Genomic DNA, 16,689 nt, shown 5'->3' with positions numbered 1-16,689 from the left:
GGCTCAACTTAAGTTGGGAAGTGAATTTATTGCTAACAGAATCAGAGGAGGATAATGAGAAGTAAAAGAAGCCATTAGAACACCTTTTTCCCCCAGCCCCTCCCTCCTTCCCACCGACAGCGCAGGGAGACAGGGTCTGGGGGTTTGGTCAGTTCATCACCGGGATTTCCTTCCGCTGCTCCAGGAGAGGAGTCTTCCCCTGTGAGGCCGTGGGTCCCTCCCACGGGAGACAGTTCTCCTGAACTTCCCCGGCGTGGGTCCGCTCTCCCGAGCAGCGGCCGCACCGCCCCTGCTGCAGCGTGAGCCCCTCCCACGGGCCCACAGCCCTCCCAAACTGCTGCGCCGGGGCTCTCTCCTTCCTCGGGGTGCAGTCCCCCAAGGACAGGCTGCTCCAGCCTGGCAGCAGGGCCCTCTCTCTCCAGCGGGTCTCCCACTGGATCACAGCCTCCTCCAGGCATCCACCCGCTCCGGCACGGGCACCTCCCCCCCATGGACCCATGGGCTGCAGGGGCACAGCTGCTGCACCATGGGCTGCACCATGGGCTGCCGAGGAACCTCGGCTGCGGCGCCTGGAGCACCTCCTCCCCCTCCTTCTTCACTGACCTTGGTGTCTCCATGTTGTTTCCCTCACATGTTCTCACCTCCTCCTCTTTGACTAGCATCCAAAATCTTGTGACTTTGTTTTGATTTTATTCTTAAATATGTCATCACAGAGGCATCACCAACGTCTCTCATTGGCCTGGTTTTGGCCAGCAGCATGTCCATCTTCAGAGCCATCAGCCACTGACTCTGCTGGACACGGTGGGAAGCTTCCAGCAGCTTCCTCACAGGAGCCGTCTTTGTGGCCCCCTGCTACCCAAAACCAGGCCGTGCCAAACCAATACATTCATCTAAAAAGAAGCTGCAATGATGCTCAGTTTTCCCTGACAAGCCTTATTTGGAGAGTATATGTAGTTGCTGCAGTAATGTAATTTGTTAACTACTTTGGAGGGTAACATCATCCGCCCCACAAGTTTAGGCTGTAATGTGCTACTGAGCAAGTCCACACAAAGTGTCTGTGATCATTCACCTTAAATATATATTTTTTATTTTCAGCAGGAGAGGACTGCAAACCTTCTTTCACACAGTAAATCCTGGCTCACTTCCTGCCCTTGGAAAAGATTATTTCAATACCTGTGAACATGTGCATTACAAGAGACAGGCTTCCTCCTTCCTGTATTGAAAACTGAGCTCTGAATATTTCTCTGGGAACCTCAAGCATGGAGAATTAGCACATTGAACAAAGAATGTCTTCCTGCCCCTGAAAGAAAAAAGGAGTTGACTGAGGTAGCACCAGTGTTACAGGCTGAGGACTAGCTCCTCATGGCTCAGAAGCAAAAGAGAGAAATGAAGCCAAAGCCTCCTACAGCAAATTTTGCCCTACCTCTTTTCTCCCTTTCCAGTACCAAACTGGATTGTCTTAATCTGGGAATGTGATTTATTTGTGAAATATCTAGTGGGTGGCAGAGGTGGGGAGCAATGCTGCACAAAGCTCCACAGAGCTGCTGACCGAGGTAAATAGTGTGTCATAACACATTTATCAAATAATAATGGAAACCATATAGAACACATAGGAGAGGGAGGGGGAAACCCCACTCCCCACTGGGAAGTTACTGAATATTTCAGCCAGTTTATAAAAGGATGTGTACATGTATTTGGAAAGGGGGAGGTTTTTCTAGCTTCACCTCTGCAAATAAATCATTGGCCTGGGATGTCTGAGCAGACAAGTGAAATGGATGAGCACATTATAGATCAAGGAGGTGGTATTCCTGCCTTGGTTAGTTTGAGACAGACCACCCAAGCACTGTGGGACTAAGATGAGACTGTAAGTTGTGCCTGTAGAGTTCTGAAAGGCCCAAGCTGCAGCCTCTGACATGGCATGAAGGTGGGGGATAAAATAAAATTGGTGGTATTTCTCATATAGCGGGCATGACTTATCTGAACTGATGTTGTTCCTAATATTATTTTTTCCTTTGGCTGGATTGCCCCAATAGAGAAAATGAGAAAGAGAAAAAGTGGCAAAGGTGTAATAGTTATGCCTGTTTTGAAAATAAGTTAAAGTTTAGGTCAAATAAAAAGTAAAAAAAATAAAAATTTATTGATCTTGTATTTGTACATTATTCTCTGTTTGCCTATAGTGACTTTCAGAATACAGAAACCATAGTCAGATACTCTCACAGAAATTAAGAATTTTCCATCATAACTGGTCTATTGAAGTCATCAAGAATTACTTATGGAAAAAGACACCCATTCCACATGAATAGGGCTTACAGAGCATGGATGAGTATTACCAAAAAATTCCCAAATTAAAAGAAGTCTGACAAAGATGGTATCCTTATAAATATATGTATAGTTAACACTTTGGAATTTTTGCAAGGAAGACGTAGATATGAGGTTTGGAATGATCATCTTTAACAGGGAAACCTCTTAGAGTGAAACTGATCACCTTTTTATACTTATACATGGCAATAGTGGTTAAAGGCTGCAGTGCACATACAGTATTGAATTAGATGAATTTTAGGTTGTAAGGAAGCAAGGCAGGAAGCATAGAAAATTATCCACAGAAAAAGATCCTCTTTTTTTTTTTTTTAAGAAAAAAAGCTGTCTTGATGTTTTTCTATTATAATTTAAAATTTTATAATTCTTAAAAATTTCTATTGAAGGAATATTGGAAGTTTGTACCAACATTTCTCTTATAGTGGACAACCTTAAATTGTTTTAAAATTATTAAAAAAACCAAAAAAACCCAACATTTTTTTAAAAAAATGATGGTTTTCCATCCTTTCCTCCTGGCTTGATCATGTCTGATAGCAGTGCAGCAGCATTTGCAGTCACATGTAGCCCCCCACGCTGCCAGGTCAGACACTGGTTTTGGTTGGCGACTGGGCCAGAGGCTGTGAGATGAAGCCTTGGGACAGCTCACCTTTAACACCTGCCAGGGGATGCCCTGGCCACAGAGGGATGGTGCTGGTGGTTTGTCTCTGCCTCCCATAACCAGTGTCCGAGCGGGGTGTCAGCTATGCTCCTGGAAACGGAATCTTCGGGCTGACGTAGGAGGCTGAGATGCTCAGCAATTAAGTCCCTGTATCACATTTCTGAGGAATGGAGACATTAACTCCCCATATTCAGGCTGGATTTCAGCTTCAGCATTCATAGTGCGTCTACCTAAATCTCCCCTGACGTTTTGATTTGATACAGTATCATTCAGTTGGTGCCTTAAATTGTGCAGCGCAGCTTTTTCTCCCCACACTCTTGAACATCTGCTCTGCTTCAAAAGTTGCTGCTGAGTTTTGCCTGAAAGAGAAGATATTATTTTCTTTTTTTTTCTTGCTTTTTTTTTTTTTCCCCCTCAAGTTTTAAGGGGAGCTGACCCTGGGCAGGGGATGAACAATTGGTGTTTGTGCTGGAGAACAAGGCTGCAGGAGACTGGAAAGAATCCTTCTCTGCCCAAGGGCTTAAGGCACCCAAGCAACTGATCTACAGCTTGTGCTGTAAACTGTGGGCTATGGTTGCAGCTGTGATCTCTGCATGAGATTTACAGCCCCTGGATTTGCCCCTGCTGTGTTCCCAGCCTGACTAAAGCAACTTGCTTCGTTCCCAGCATGTCCTTGCAGAACGTGTTGCACATCAGTTTGGGGGGTATCTGGAGGCTGCTCCACAGCCTCATCAATTCATGTAGACTGCCTACAACCTGGCCACTGGTGGGAAAGCTCTTCCTTGTCTCAAGTCCATTCTTGGAGGTAAATGTGGTGTTATCTAGGTGCTCAGCTACAGTAGTGACTAATTCTCTAGGTATTAATAAAAAGTCAAACAAATGCCAGATGTTGTTGAAGTAAAAGGAAAATTCCTTTTAAAGAAAGTTTATATAGGGGGTTGTTACACCTGGAACTATCTGGATGTTACCCTGTTTTCCTACTGCTGCTGTCTACATTGAGGCTAATTGCACCCATTCATGTAGAAGTTTAGCAGTTAAGCAACTGTACAGTGAGAGAGAGGACAGCAAAGAGAGCTGCCCGGAACGGCAGCAAAGCAGCACAGTGGAATGGGTTTTGGGAGGAATGCAGAATTGAGGGAGATCTGTGGTCCTGTGAATCCTCTTGCCTCCTTTGTTCCCTCACGTAGAGGTTTCTCCAGCAAGATGTCCTTTGTAAAGGAGCCTTCTTGTGTATTTGCTGGGCGCCTCCTTAGCACTTCCTCAGGTCTCTACATTGTAAGGCAACCTCAGAGCATGGAACGCTCGCCTGATAACTCTGTAGCTAAATTAATATGTAAGAAATGCAGTATTAAAAAGGGCCAGAAAAGACTGATTTGTTGTTGAAAGCATTGTCTAATGCATATTGTTGAAAGGATTCCTGTAGGCAAAGAAGACAGGTTTCCTTGACATAAAGAATAGGCCTTGATCCCATAATTATTTTGGCAGGTGCTTAATTCCCAAAGTGTGAGTTATCCTATGAAATTCAATGCACATAGTGAAACAAAGGAGTGGGAAGGGAGGAGGAAGGGATTACATCTGTTGAGAGAAAGGCAAGAGGGGCTCTCTGAGAAAATGGGACTGAAAGGAGGATTGAAGGAGGAGAAGAAGGGCGATTGGCGGATGAGAATAGGAAAGAAATTCAGATTTGAAGTTGAATCAGCATTTGCTGACATGAACGTGACACTAATGGAAAGGATTTGGGAGAAGAATTGATATAAGGTAATAGATTTGTTCTCTCCAAAACATTCTGTATGCAGGTAATAACATGTAGAGTTTGTTTATAATCACTTAAAGTGACATCCTTTGGTTTCAAAGTGAATTCATGGTCAGAAACAAGGAATGCCACACTCACCTGTTTTTCTTCTTCTTTCCTTCTTTCTTGAAATTTATTTCTGGAAGTCATTAAAATTCAGATCCCATCATTTGTAACAAATGATGTGAAGTGTTAGGTACAGTACTTGGAATATATGTTTGTTAAAATGAAGGAAGAGACTCTTCCAACACTTTGGGATTTTATGAATGATTTACATCTGGTGCTAAAGTTCATAAATGAAACGTGGGAGAACCAGATGCTTCATTTCTTGACTGCATCGTGTCTGCACATACTGATGGTGAATTGAAAATAGGAATGTCTCATAAATCAAGAAAATCTATTTTTGTACTCTTGATTTCTATTCTGAACATCCATATAACACCCAAACAAAAGTGGTAAAATTGGTTCCTTGAGAAACCCTTTATGTTTAGTAACAGTGTGAACATGTTAATAAAAAAAAAAAAAAAAAGAGGGAGGAAAAAAAGGAACCCATTTTCAGAATAAAAAGTGCTCAGAATGAGCAAGCGTTCTTGGAGATCAGCATTGAAGGCACTTCATTTAGCAAGAGAAAGACTGAATGGAACTTCTGGGCAAACTCTGCCAGCCATACAAAGAGCTGTGGTGTATAATGAGGTGACATTTCACGGCTTTTGGCATTGGGTGGAAATTTACTGACATGATAACTGAAAGCAGAATCTGGCCCACCGATTGAATAGGAAGATTAAAGCTCACAAGCACACATTTAGAGAGAGAGGAGTGAAGTTCAGATGCTTAATTTTTCCATCAATGTTTTGGAATGGTGCTCTTAAGCCTTCCCTCTTTTCTTGTTGACATTTTCTACTGGCCTCAGAACTGGAAACAATGCATCTCATGTTGTTCAGGTGCCACTAAAATTTTTGCAAATAGGCTTTTAAAATACAATTTATTAATTTACAATGAAAGAATAAGCACAAGTCTGTCTAAAGAATTTTTTAAATAGAACTAAAAGATTCCTACTTCCTTGATTTCATAGCATGTGTTTATACACATATTTTAAAATATTATATTACAATTCCAAAACTACCTGTGAGAAATGGCAGGGTGGCAATAATAAGTTTGGATGAACAGGTTGTACCAAAGGGTTAGCAAGTACCAGCTGATGCGTGGTAGTGCCCACATGTGTCCTCTTGGCCTCCAACAAATGCATGGTAATTGGAGTGGGCTCAGCTCACTGTGCAGGTGTGTGAGGCTGACTTGACTCACCTTGCAGTTGCTGTGGGGGTAATAGTGTGCTTCCAGGCAATTCTTGCAGCTCAACAGAAACTTGTTACCATGTGGGATCTTGTTTGTGTGTCTAAGCCCTGGATGTGCATACCTTGCTATTACTGTTAACAATTGAAAACAAATATTTATTTAAATTTATTTGCACATCCTACACACAGATTGAGTGTAGGTGTGCTGACAGAAGGGAGACTTTAGGAAGGATTTCATAAAGGTGAAGGAAGTGGCTTAGCAGCCAGGTTTCAAGGAGGCACCCCAAATGCAAGGAGCATCCTGAGCCATGGAGGGCCTCGTGATGGTATCAAGATATGCACTGCTGGCAGAGGAGGTAGAGCTTGTGAGCTGGGGGAGCTGACCTTGCTTTCAAAGGCAGGTAGGCAGATTGTATAAACACTTAATCAGCTTATGTATTTGCTACTCCAATATTTCTCTTATGGAAGCCAGTGGAAGTTTTGCCTTTTATTTCAATAAGAACAAGATCAAGCTTTTCTAAGGGGAATATTCCATTTCATGCTGGTCATTGTACTCACTTTCAGGCTGAGGTGGAGTCACTAGAAGTGACAGAAGCGCTCTGTACTCCTTTTAGTTACTTTGCTGCTCAAAATGTGTCCCTAACTAATACAATTTGCTATATGTCATAAAACACAAAGGAAAGCACTTTTCACGCCAAATATCAGAAAAGCACTCTCTTTTCTCAACTGCAGGAGTAACAGAAATGATGTGTTCATTTTAAATTCCATTCATGTAGGCCCTAATAAAAGCTATTATAAAATACAATTGTGTGGAGACAAAAAGAGAGATAATATCACTATAGCTCAATATAAAATTTAAGTAATTAAGACATGAAAACTATTACACAATTTACTATGAATGCAATGTGAATAATAAAAGGTTTAACCATTTCAATTCTGTTTTGTTGGGGGTTTTTTGTTTTTTAGGGTTTTTTTTAATAGTGTCTTTTGAAAGTGTTTGAGGTTGAAATATTCTTAAAGATCTAAATTCCGTATTATTTCAGAAGTTGAGCAGGACTGAAAAGTAAGGTAGCTGGGTTTCCAAAGAAGTCTCGTACATATTTTTAGGTATTTTGATGTAAATATGGCACTCTACCACATAATGGATTCTACATGAAAAATGTCAGTTTCAGGTGATTTTGATTGTGGCTGTAAATAAAACAGGACATACTGAGTGAACTGAGGAAGTATTTCAGCAATGCAAGTTAAGCAGCTGCATAATAGATATGAAATTGTGTAGACAGACAGATGGGTCCCAAGATTAAAACAAAAACATCCATAAAAGTACTGGAAAGAAAAGTATTTTTAAACAGGAGGTCCTTAAGCTCTGCATTTTACTTTCACATGATTCACCACTGTGTCCTCTCCTCTGATGGGCTTCACCAACCCTATTGGTAAATGGTTGAGAGGAAAGCTCAGTCTAGCCGTTCTCTAGCTGAGCGACTATCAAAATCCAGTATATTTAATAGACATTTAAATAGACCTATAAATATACATTTGTATTTTATATATATAAATGTATATATAAAAATAGACATTAATAGACATTTAAAAGATACCATTTTCTTGTTCACTGCCATATGCACGACAGCCACAGGCGTATACCAGCCTGTCTGCTAACACTTAGCAACATCTGCTCGATGATCCAGTCCCATCTTTTTACTTCATTCCAGTGTGATGGTGTGTGTATGTTTTCTAGCTCAAATTCGTGGCCAGCACTTTGCTTCGGCCGTGTCCAGGCTCTCCCCATGGAGCAGCACTCTCTGGAGCCGTGGGAGCTGCGAGCTCGTGCTGGTGGTTCAGTAGGTGGCACTCTTCCCCTTAGATCAGCCCGAGCCTTGGTCCCAGGTGCCGCACGGGAGATGAAGCAGGAGCTCCGCAGGAAGTTACACGGCAGAGCCTCGTCTTGCCCTGCTGGGATGCCAGAGACTAGCGTTTGCCAATATCCAGGTTGGAATACATCCTACACTGGATCACTGTATGTGGTTCGTGGGCCATCCTGAGCTTATGGAGCAGCAACCTCCATACCTGTCCTGCACGGAGGAGAGAAGCAGGGACCGTCTTTAGCAACTGGGCAACATTTATGCTCAGGATCCAGTTCTGCCCAAAAACCTATACAGGGAATGAGAACAAGGTTTAGAGATCAGTAAGATGCAACTCCGAGGTCCACTGAGTTGTTTAGGGTGACATTTTCAAGAAAAGTTCACTGGTCTCACTTGGTAAATTTGAGGAGCGCTTGTTTGCTAGGTCTTCAGAAGTTGATGATCTGCAGTTCCATTTATCATAACTTTGTAGTACTCAAACCTTTGTCTGCCACGTCCCAGGTGCCTCAAACTGGGAGCCTTTTTATATAAAATCTTAGTCTTCAACATGCCTTAATTTCTTGGCTGTAAAATGGAGCTGCTAAGACTTATATATTGTGTTAAGACTTCCGGATGTGTAGTAAGGGATGGAAGTGTTTGTGATGTGCTAGGCAAAAAAAGTAAAAAATTCACTTGAGCATTGTGCTTATATTTGTTTTTATGATGAAGAATCTAATTGTGAAGTTCATCTCCTGAACCTTTGGGATCTCTCTTTTCCTATTGTCATGGCTTGTTTCAAACTGGGATGAATCCTCCCACATATCACAATGTGTAAGCGAAATAATGATAAAAGGCAGTAATGATAAATTTGGCCCATGAGATTTTAATTTTTTAATTTTTGTTAGTTTTGTAAATCACCATTTCTTCTTAAAACTGCAGAATATTATCTCCATTAAAGTTATATGAATGACTCAGATATTTATATACTTTAGGAACAATCATTAAAACAAATAAATAGTCCAAGTTACACAGGTCAAGTCTTAGGATAGGCTTTATAGGAAGAAAGATTTGCAGGTTTGTGGTTTTGTAGTCTCCCCAGTAACTCATCCCATACATAGTTTAATATTTGAGATATAAATTATTCATGAACAGTTTTTAGTAATCAGTGAATTAGCCACTTGCAATTAAAAAAAATTGACCTCCTCTTCTTGCATTTAATCTGAGTAAAGTCACTGTCATTGCTGTGTGATTGGGTCTCATCTATTTTTACCTGTTGTAGCAACTGTTTTGATCCAAAATTGAGAAAACCACCCTAGAAACCTTAAAAAAAGGTAAGTCATATACACATACATATATATATATATAACCCTTTTCTCCATGCAGAAAGACAATGCAAGCTGTCAAAAAGAAAGGCAAACCTTTAGCCCTGTGTATTGGGCCTGGCTGAGATGCAATTTTTCCCCATAGCAGCCTTCACAGTGCTTTGCACTGGTAACTCGAAAAGTTGTAACACAGCAATGTTTTGGCTACTGCTGAGGAGGGCTCCAGCAGCATCAGTGTTGTCCCTCCAAAATTCCACCCCCAATCCCTGACCTGCTCTGCCAGTAGTCTGAGAGTGGTAAAGATCTTGGGAGGTGACAGTTTGGCAGCTGAACCAAACTGACCAAAGGGTTACCCCATACAATATGGTCTCTGCTCAGCAGTAGAAGCTAATGAGAAGGAGGAGAAGACAGGGGCATTTGTTATTTATGAAATTTGTCTTCTGGAGTAAGAACTACATGTACTGAAGCCCTGCTTCCCAGCAAGTTGCTGGACATACTTTGCTTTCTAGAAGTAGAGAATATTTTTTTGTTTGTTTTCTTTGCTTCTGCATGCTCAGCCTTTTCTCTTGCTTGATTAAACTGCCTTTATCTTGACTAACAAGGATTGCTTTAATTCTTATTTTTCTCTGCCTCCCCTGCCAAGGAGGGGAGTGATAGAGCAGCTTGGTGGGCAACTGGCATCCAGCCAAGGTCAACCCCACCACACAGCCACCAGAAATATCTAGAAAGCCAGATTACATATACCAAATATTTTGACATCTCTATTTGGAAAAGTAATGTCATTTTAGAGTGGATGACTCTTCTTTCCCTTTACCAGATAGAGCCTGAAAGAAAACACTGACTTCAGAATGTGAATTCTAAGAATTAAAAAATTTCAAAGAATTAAAAAATTTTCTTTGAAGATGTTTATAAGACAGTAACAATGGATGATGCCAAATATCATGTTCTCCATTTTGCCAAGACTTCTTTGCTTCAGTGCCTCACTTTTTTTCATCAGGCACAAACTGCTGACAGAATGTCACTGTAATAGGAAAAGACATCATTTAGAACAGTTATTAATATAAAAAACAACCATGTCAGAAGAGGGTTAGACATCCAAATGGACAATTTCAACAAGACACAATTAAAGTTGCATTATTTCCCTCCCTGGAGCTTAGAAAGAGGATAACTTTGCCTTATGTTTACCTTTTTTCAATTTGTCATTGAAACAGAAAACTTTTTTTTTTTAAAGCAGCTATACTGTCTTATCTACCATAGCTTTGATTTCTTCTTATCTTCATAGTTACTACATTGTAAATACTCGTTTATTCATGTAGATTACATTGTAGAAAAGATATTAGTAACAAAAGGCCCTTTGTTGCCTTCTGTATTAGGTGGGGTGGGAGCTAGTGGATAGAGATGAGGAGTGTGCACTGAGATGTTGAAGGCATTGTTTAGAGAGATAGAAGAAGAGAAAGACAATTTGAAATGAAAAAAAAACTTAAGAGGACAAGATTTCATAGAGAAAGGATGGCAGGTTATGCAAAAACCTGTTGAGATGTCACAGGGAAATATAAGAAGATTCAGACCCTGGAATTTGAGTAGGCAAAGAAAAGAACTACCTTTAAGAGAAGTTTCAGTTAAGTTTCAGTGGAGTACAGACTGAAAATCTGATTTAATAGGTTCAAGAAGTAGGCTACAAGAAATTAATTCAGCAGGAAATTGTAGATGATGTAGACAGATAGAAATTCAATAAGCTCGACAAGAGAGGGAAAAGCAGGCTGGATCCTAATGGCAGAAGTATGTATTAAGAAGCATGGGCATACTAAGGCTAAAAGAAACTTCTGCCCATATCTTTCATTACAATTACCATAAAACAGTGCAACAGATTCTAGTAAGAACTGATTATGCTCCTGTCAAAATTCTCATTGTGGGACTCATTTATGCCCTGGCCTCTCCCTTAAAATTTGTCTTCTTGAAGTTCTGAAAAAAAAACTATCTTAATTTTCTGCTAAGTTTGTTAATTAAGACAATGAAAAAGTTTTATCTTATTGCTGGATGAAATTTTTTTTTCCATCTGTAATAATTAATTCTTAAAATGATAGGAAAATATTTTGTAAATTTTTATTATTTTTTACTAAAGCTATAAAGACAAAACTTTTCCCCCCAGTCATCATTTTAAAGTGGTAAATAACATGGAATTTAATGTATTTAAAAGATAAAATGAAATTCAAATAAACAACAGCATAAAATATTCATCTTGTTATTCTCAAGCATACACATGTCATTTATTAAAAAGAGACCATTTCTATTAATATTCTTGAAACCATGCATTGCCTAACCTGGCCCTGATGTGCTGGAATGGGCATGTATATGATGGCTATCACTGGATGATTTTGAAAGCTTTACTGGGGAGAAAAAATATATTTTTGGCCAGCAACAGTCCAGATAGCTCCACCTGGACAGTGTGCTCACATTCAAGCCTGAAAAAGTGCCATATTATGTTTTCTGCATCCAGCCAGCTTAAAACTAGAATCTGGGAGCTTATGCCCTGTGTTTATAAGATAGTGAGCCAGCATTCAAGATAAGAATTCACATTGTGCATGCAACAATGTGCTGTGTCAGTGCTAAAAGTCCTGAGCTGGTGCATCTAATTACTTTGTGTTTGTGCAAAAGTCAGTCACAGAAGTGAAACTTGTGCAGACAACTTGCTCCCCACTTAGCTCAGTCTTATAAATGACACTAACAGCTTCTCTTCCAGAGATTTTCCAGTCCTCTGGTGTTTCTTTTTGGTCTGCCTTTGTTATTTTTTCTCTAATCAACATATCCAAAGCAGAGCCTAAGAAAGCAAAGATTTTCCACTTCCAAAATCTCTCCATGGACAGATCCATATAGCATCTACTGATGGATGACAGCTTATTGTTCATTTTCATTATAGTAAAACATAAATCTACTGACTGTGACTAGGAAAATTGGGATCTTGTTCCCCCTATAGACTTTCTCAACTATCTTCTGGAGGCAGTGTCCCCCCAGCCATCATGCTTCACTAGCAATCTCTGAAAATGCAAAACAAACAAATAATCCTAATGCATGTGGCATGTAAGTGGCAGGAAGGATATGTTTTAATGTAAATTGAGCTAAAAGTTCTCAGGCTCAACTGCCTGAAGTGTTCAGGAGTTAGCTGATGGTGTATAATAGCTGCTCAGCCTTTTTCTTGCTTCTTGGTGCAGACAGCATTGATTGGCTGGGCTGATTATAGCCCTGCACGTCAAAAAGGTGCAAGTTGTTCTTAACACTAGAAAATCAGCTCTTGCATGTACAGGCTTAATGCATGATAAGCTATACGGTGTAGACATAAATTTTGTGTGCTTGAAATTGAAGTGAACTTTGCTTGTATCCATGTAGATATGGCCAGTAGCTGTTAGTGTGTTGCAGCTCATATTTATTGCTTGTAGTTAAAATAAAAATCAGTGCCATGTGATTTTATTCAATTCAGGGAAAAAAAGCCCCAATTGTCCTTCTGCCAAAGTTTATGTGCTACATTTTTTCATTAGAATTTAACAAATGTTCATCTTAAAATAGACTGACAATGAGTCAAACTGTTCCACTTTATCTGTTATGAACTTAAAATTTATCAAAGCTAGTACTTGCTCTTCCCAAAGCAATTTGTTTTCTGGATTTAACTATCAAATTCTCCTTTGCAACTACTATTTAATAGCCACAACATCCTGAAGCATTTGTAAAAGATCACTGTAACAGCCTTCCTCTTTCACCTGCCTCACACAATGTGTTATGTAGATGTTTTAGGGCATTAATATTATTTATAAGTCTTTAATGCAGAATATAGTATTTTAGGTAATATTCTTGAAGAAGATAGCTGCTACCTTGTCCAAGTTTTGCTATCCCTCTTTATCTTAACCACCCATGACCATTCCATGAATGTGCATGATTCAAAGCCAGTTTGGAGTGTAAGCTAAATCTTCCTTCTCCCTTTAGATTTGTATTCCACTTCATCATTTGCAGACCCACATCTTGAATAGGGACTTTTCTTGCTGTCGTAATATAACTAATGGTAATCTTGAGGAGGTAGGTGTGATCCAGTATGAGAAAGGGTATCTTAATCTTGCCCTCTCGTGGTAAAGTACATTAAATCCGGGATTTAAAAAGTAGACTAAGCATTGATGGGATTAAATGTATTACATATCTTTATGGAAGACACATTTATTCTTTAGTGTTTAGTGCTAAGTCCCGTGTTGAACTAAATCCAAAAATGAGATGTAGATTCTGGCATATCTTAAAATGTCGAACCAGATCTCTTGGTTCTTGCTTTGATGTGGCAATATTCTTTTAGTGCCTGAACAACATCTTGGGTAGAGGTGAAAATGTAACACAGACCCTTTTAATTTCATTGTGTTATTTATAACAATTATCTAAATCAAATTAGAAGTAAATGGCTACTAATCTTTGTGTGTATGTATATGCGTGCCCAACAATTCCTAAATGCCATTAGGAAATGAGAGTTATTTTGATATTAAAATGATTACTACGATTTTTTTAATAAACTGATGCGACTTTAGAAGTCTGTCCCTGATATCTTTCATGATTTAGACATCACACAAGCTGTAATTGTGCTATTAAAGGAAAGAGAGCTAATCTTTTTGCATTTGAAGTAAGCCCTCATCATCAGACCCGACAAAGCCAGACAGATCAAAAAAGAGTAAAAAAGAGCATTTAAGGAAATTAGTACAAGTGTCAGTTAAAAGGTAAAAATTAATGCACTTATTATTGAAATACAGTTGAAACCTGCGTTCTTTTCATTTCTTTGATATTGCTAAAGCATAAAACATTCAATTAACTTTCTATTGTGTTTGCGGGGTAGCAGGGAAAGGCAAACCATTGTCAGTGAAGTGTTAGGTGTGTAGGTGGTGTGTGCAAGGCAAAAATGATTAGATACGAGAGGAGGGTAGAGCAAAGGCTTTTAGTTTGCAGTCGAAAAAGACAGAGAACTCCTCTAGTGTGTTCCAGAACAATGTTCTTGCGTGTATACTTCTTTTCCTAAAGATACAGTGCTGAGCCTCTGAGAAGGTAGCATGCATTCATTTCATCCTCACTGGGGAGTATTTCTTTTCCTGATTATTATTATCTACATCATTAAAACCTGCATGGTTTTGCACCTCTTTCCTAAAAAAAAGTGAATACAGATAAATTGATAATATTTTGGACCACTGAATAATAATACTTTGCAATATAAATGAAATGGATACATTTAATTCATACTTACCCTCAGCCATAAATATGAATTCCCATGGCTGTATTCTTTTATTCTTTGAAAGCTGTTACTAAGAGTGTTGATTTGTAAAAACTGATTTAAGATGTTTCAAAATATATCCTTGATTTACAGCTGTTATATGTTGGCAACACTGAAGCTGCAAATAATTTGTAGTAAGTAGTAGTTTTTCCTATCCTTTGTTCTGTTTAAAGTGAAAGCAGATTTTTTTTTCTCATTTTTTTAATGAGAGCATTGGAATGATGTAAAATGTATAAAGGTAAAATTAAAAAAAATCATACAAAACAGGAATCTCTCTGAACCCATTCAGCTGGCTTGTTAACAAAACCTTCCTAATATATTGATGGAGATGTTTTCTCTCTCCTTCCACTATCCCTATATTTTATATGGATTTCAGTAATATTAAGACTATGCTGTAATATTCAATATGCTTTAATTAAAAGAAGTATTTGCTAATTGGCATAAAATATATGTGTGATTATTTTTCCATGTATTTATGATTTTTCAATAAGAGAACAGCTGCTAAATATTTTCTTACATGCTGATTCCACTTAATCAGCATCCTTCTTAATGGAAGCAAGAAAAGTTAGGAATTCTGTTTTACAAATGTGTTCCATGAAAACATCAGCATGATGACAAAGTCATGTCCTTTGGGGTACAAATGAGCAGATTTACCACAAAACATTTCTATATAGATAGGAGATAAATCTTAGTTTAAAAATCCCTTGCAATATTGAGCACCTTCCAAGCCAAATGTGTACTAGCACTTAAAGAAAATATTACCAGTTTTAACACCCAAACTCACTCGATGTTTTGATTACTATTCCTATTAATATGCACATGATAGAAGTTAATGCCACACTGACAGATTTAATGCTTTGTAAATGTGCTGAATTAAACTAGAAAGGTAAAAGCAGCCATTACCCTAAGACCTAAAAGAGAGACACTAATCAGCTGGCTTTTTTCCTCCTATCCTTTTTACAGATGACTGGGAATACAGGTTTTATTTAAAATGCAAGGCTGGAAAAAGCTTAGCCACAGGAAAAAGAAAAGGTCTTGACCCTTAGATATTGATCCTGTTCTATTGATTACAAGAGATGGAGGTTGGAGGGACTTTTAAAAAATTTAATCCTAAAAAAGACACAAAGCAGATTTGGGTAAAAACCAGACTGAGCTTTGTTATTTACAGGAATAAAGAGTTCTAGAATAAAAGATAAAGTGGGTGGAGATCAGGGCACATGTGGACTCCAGAGCTGATGTTCAGGCCTTATAGACTCAGAAGCCAAAAGACCTTGCCTTCCCTGGCAGGAGTGTTCCGTCAGTAGGGTATGCTGTCCAAGGAAGCTGGGATATCTGGCAAGGTCAGGATCTACATTTGCTGGTAAATTCCCTACTACGGGCACTAAAACATCCTTCCTCTGCAGACATGCTGAACAAGAGATCAAGAAGAAAAAGAGCCCCCAGCCTGTGGCCCAGACTGTGGCCTTTTCAGAAGAAAAGGTAACAAACAAAGTTATATCCTTGTGTCTTGTACTAAATTTTGGGAGTCAAGTGGAAAACTGTAAGTTTCAGGGGCAAACAGAAAGGAAGACTACTTAGTGTATAATTATCCAAAAGAGGCTTTTAAAAGGCTCTCAAAATCCTAGGGCAAGTAAGCCTATGCAGTACAACTTCTCTGAGAAGCATTAAATCTACATGAATCCTGAAGTGCCTGATTTACTTGAGCAAAAGGCTCTGTAATTCTTATTGTCAAAGAACTGAAGCATTTCTGTAGATTAGTGGGAGGAAGAACTGCTCCCTTGCAATGTGCTAAAGCCACAAAGAATTCTCTATAGGTATGTTGACAAATGGAAACATAAAATAAACACAGAAAAACGTGTAATCCCAGGCAGCAATATATATTTTAACCTAAACTGCTGCTCTACTCTCTGTGTGTCTACTTAGCTTGTCCACATTGCATAGCTCAGGCTGCTGAGAGGACTTTCCCTAAGCTTTTGTTAAGAGAGCACAAAGTGTGCCAAATAGTTTCTCTGCATAAATTTCTCATAGACCTGTGGAATTCTGCAGGAAGACTCTCTTAAAAATATTTAAATGACACAATATTTGTTGAAGGACTTCTAATCAACAAATTCTGACCTGCAAAATGGGCAGATGTTCTAGGACGCATCTGGTGACATGGTGTTCTCCCCTGCTGCATATAAC

At 39.1% G+C, this 16,689-nt stretch overlaps 1 long non-coding RNA gene across 1 annotated transcript in view; it reads left to right on the top strand.

The window, feature by feature from the left end:
- The window catches only part of LOC116445880, a 162,801-nt gene extending 153,009 nt beyond the window's left edge, over positions 1–9,792 (top strand). Inside the window, exon 11 of the long non-coding RNA XR_004240923.1 lies at positions 1,096–9,792. This is a non-coding gene — a long non-coding RNA (uncharacterized LOC116445880). The remainder of the gene's footprint in view (positions 1–1,095) is intronic.
- Positions 9,793–16,689: the final 6,897 nt, after the last annotated feature.

The sequence above is a fragment of the Corvus moneduloides genome, chromosome 6, assembly GCF_009650955.1.
Source record: "Corvus moneduloides isolate bCorMon1 chromosome 6, bCorMon1.pri, whole genome shotgun sequence".
Taxonomy (NCBI): domain Eukaryota; kingdom Metazoa; phylum Chordata; class Aves; order Passeriformes; family Corvidae; genus Corvus; species Corvus moneduloides.
The sequence above is the reverse complement of the archived record's forward strand: the minus strand, read 5'-3'. Positions and strand labels throughout refer to the sequence as shown.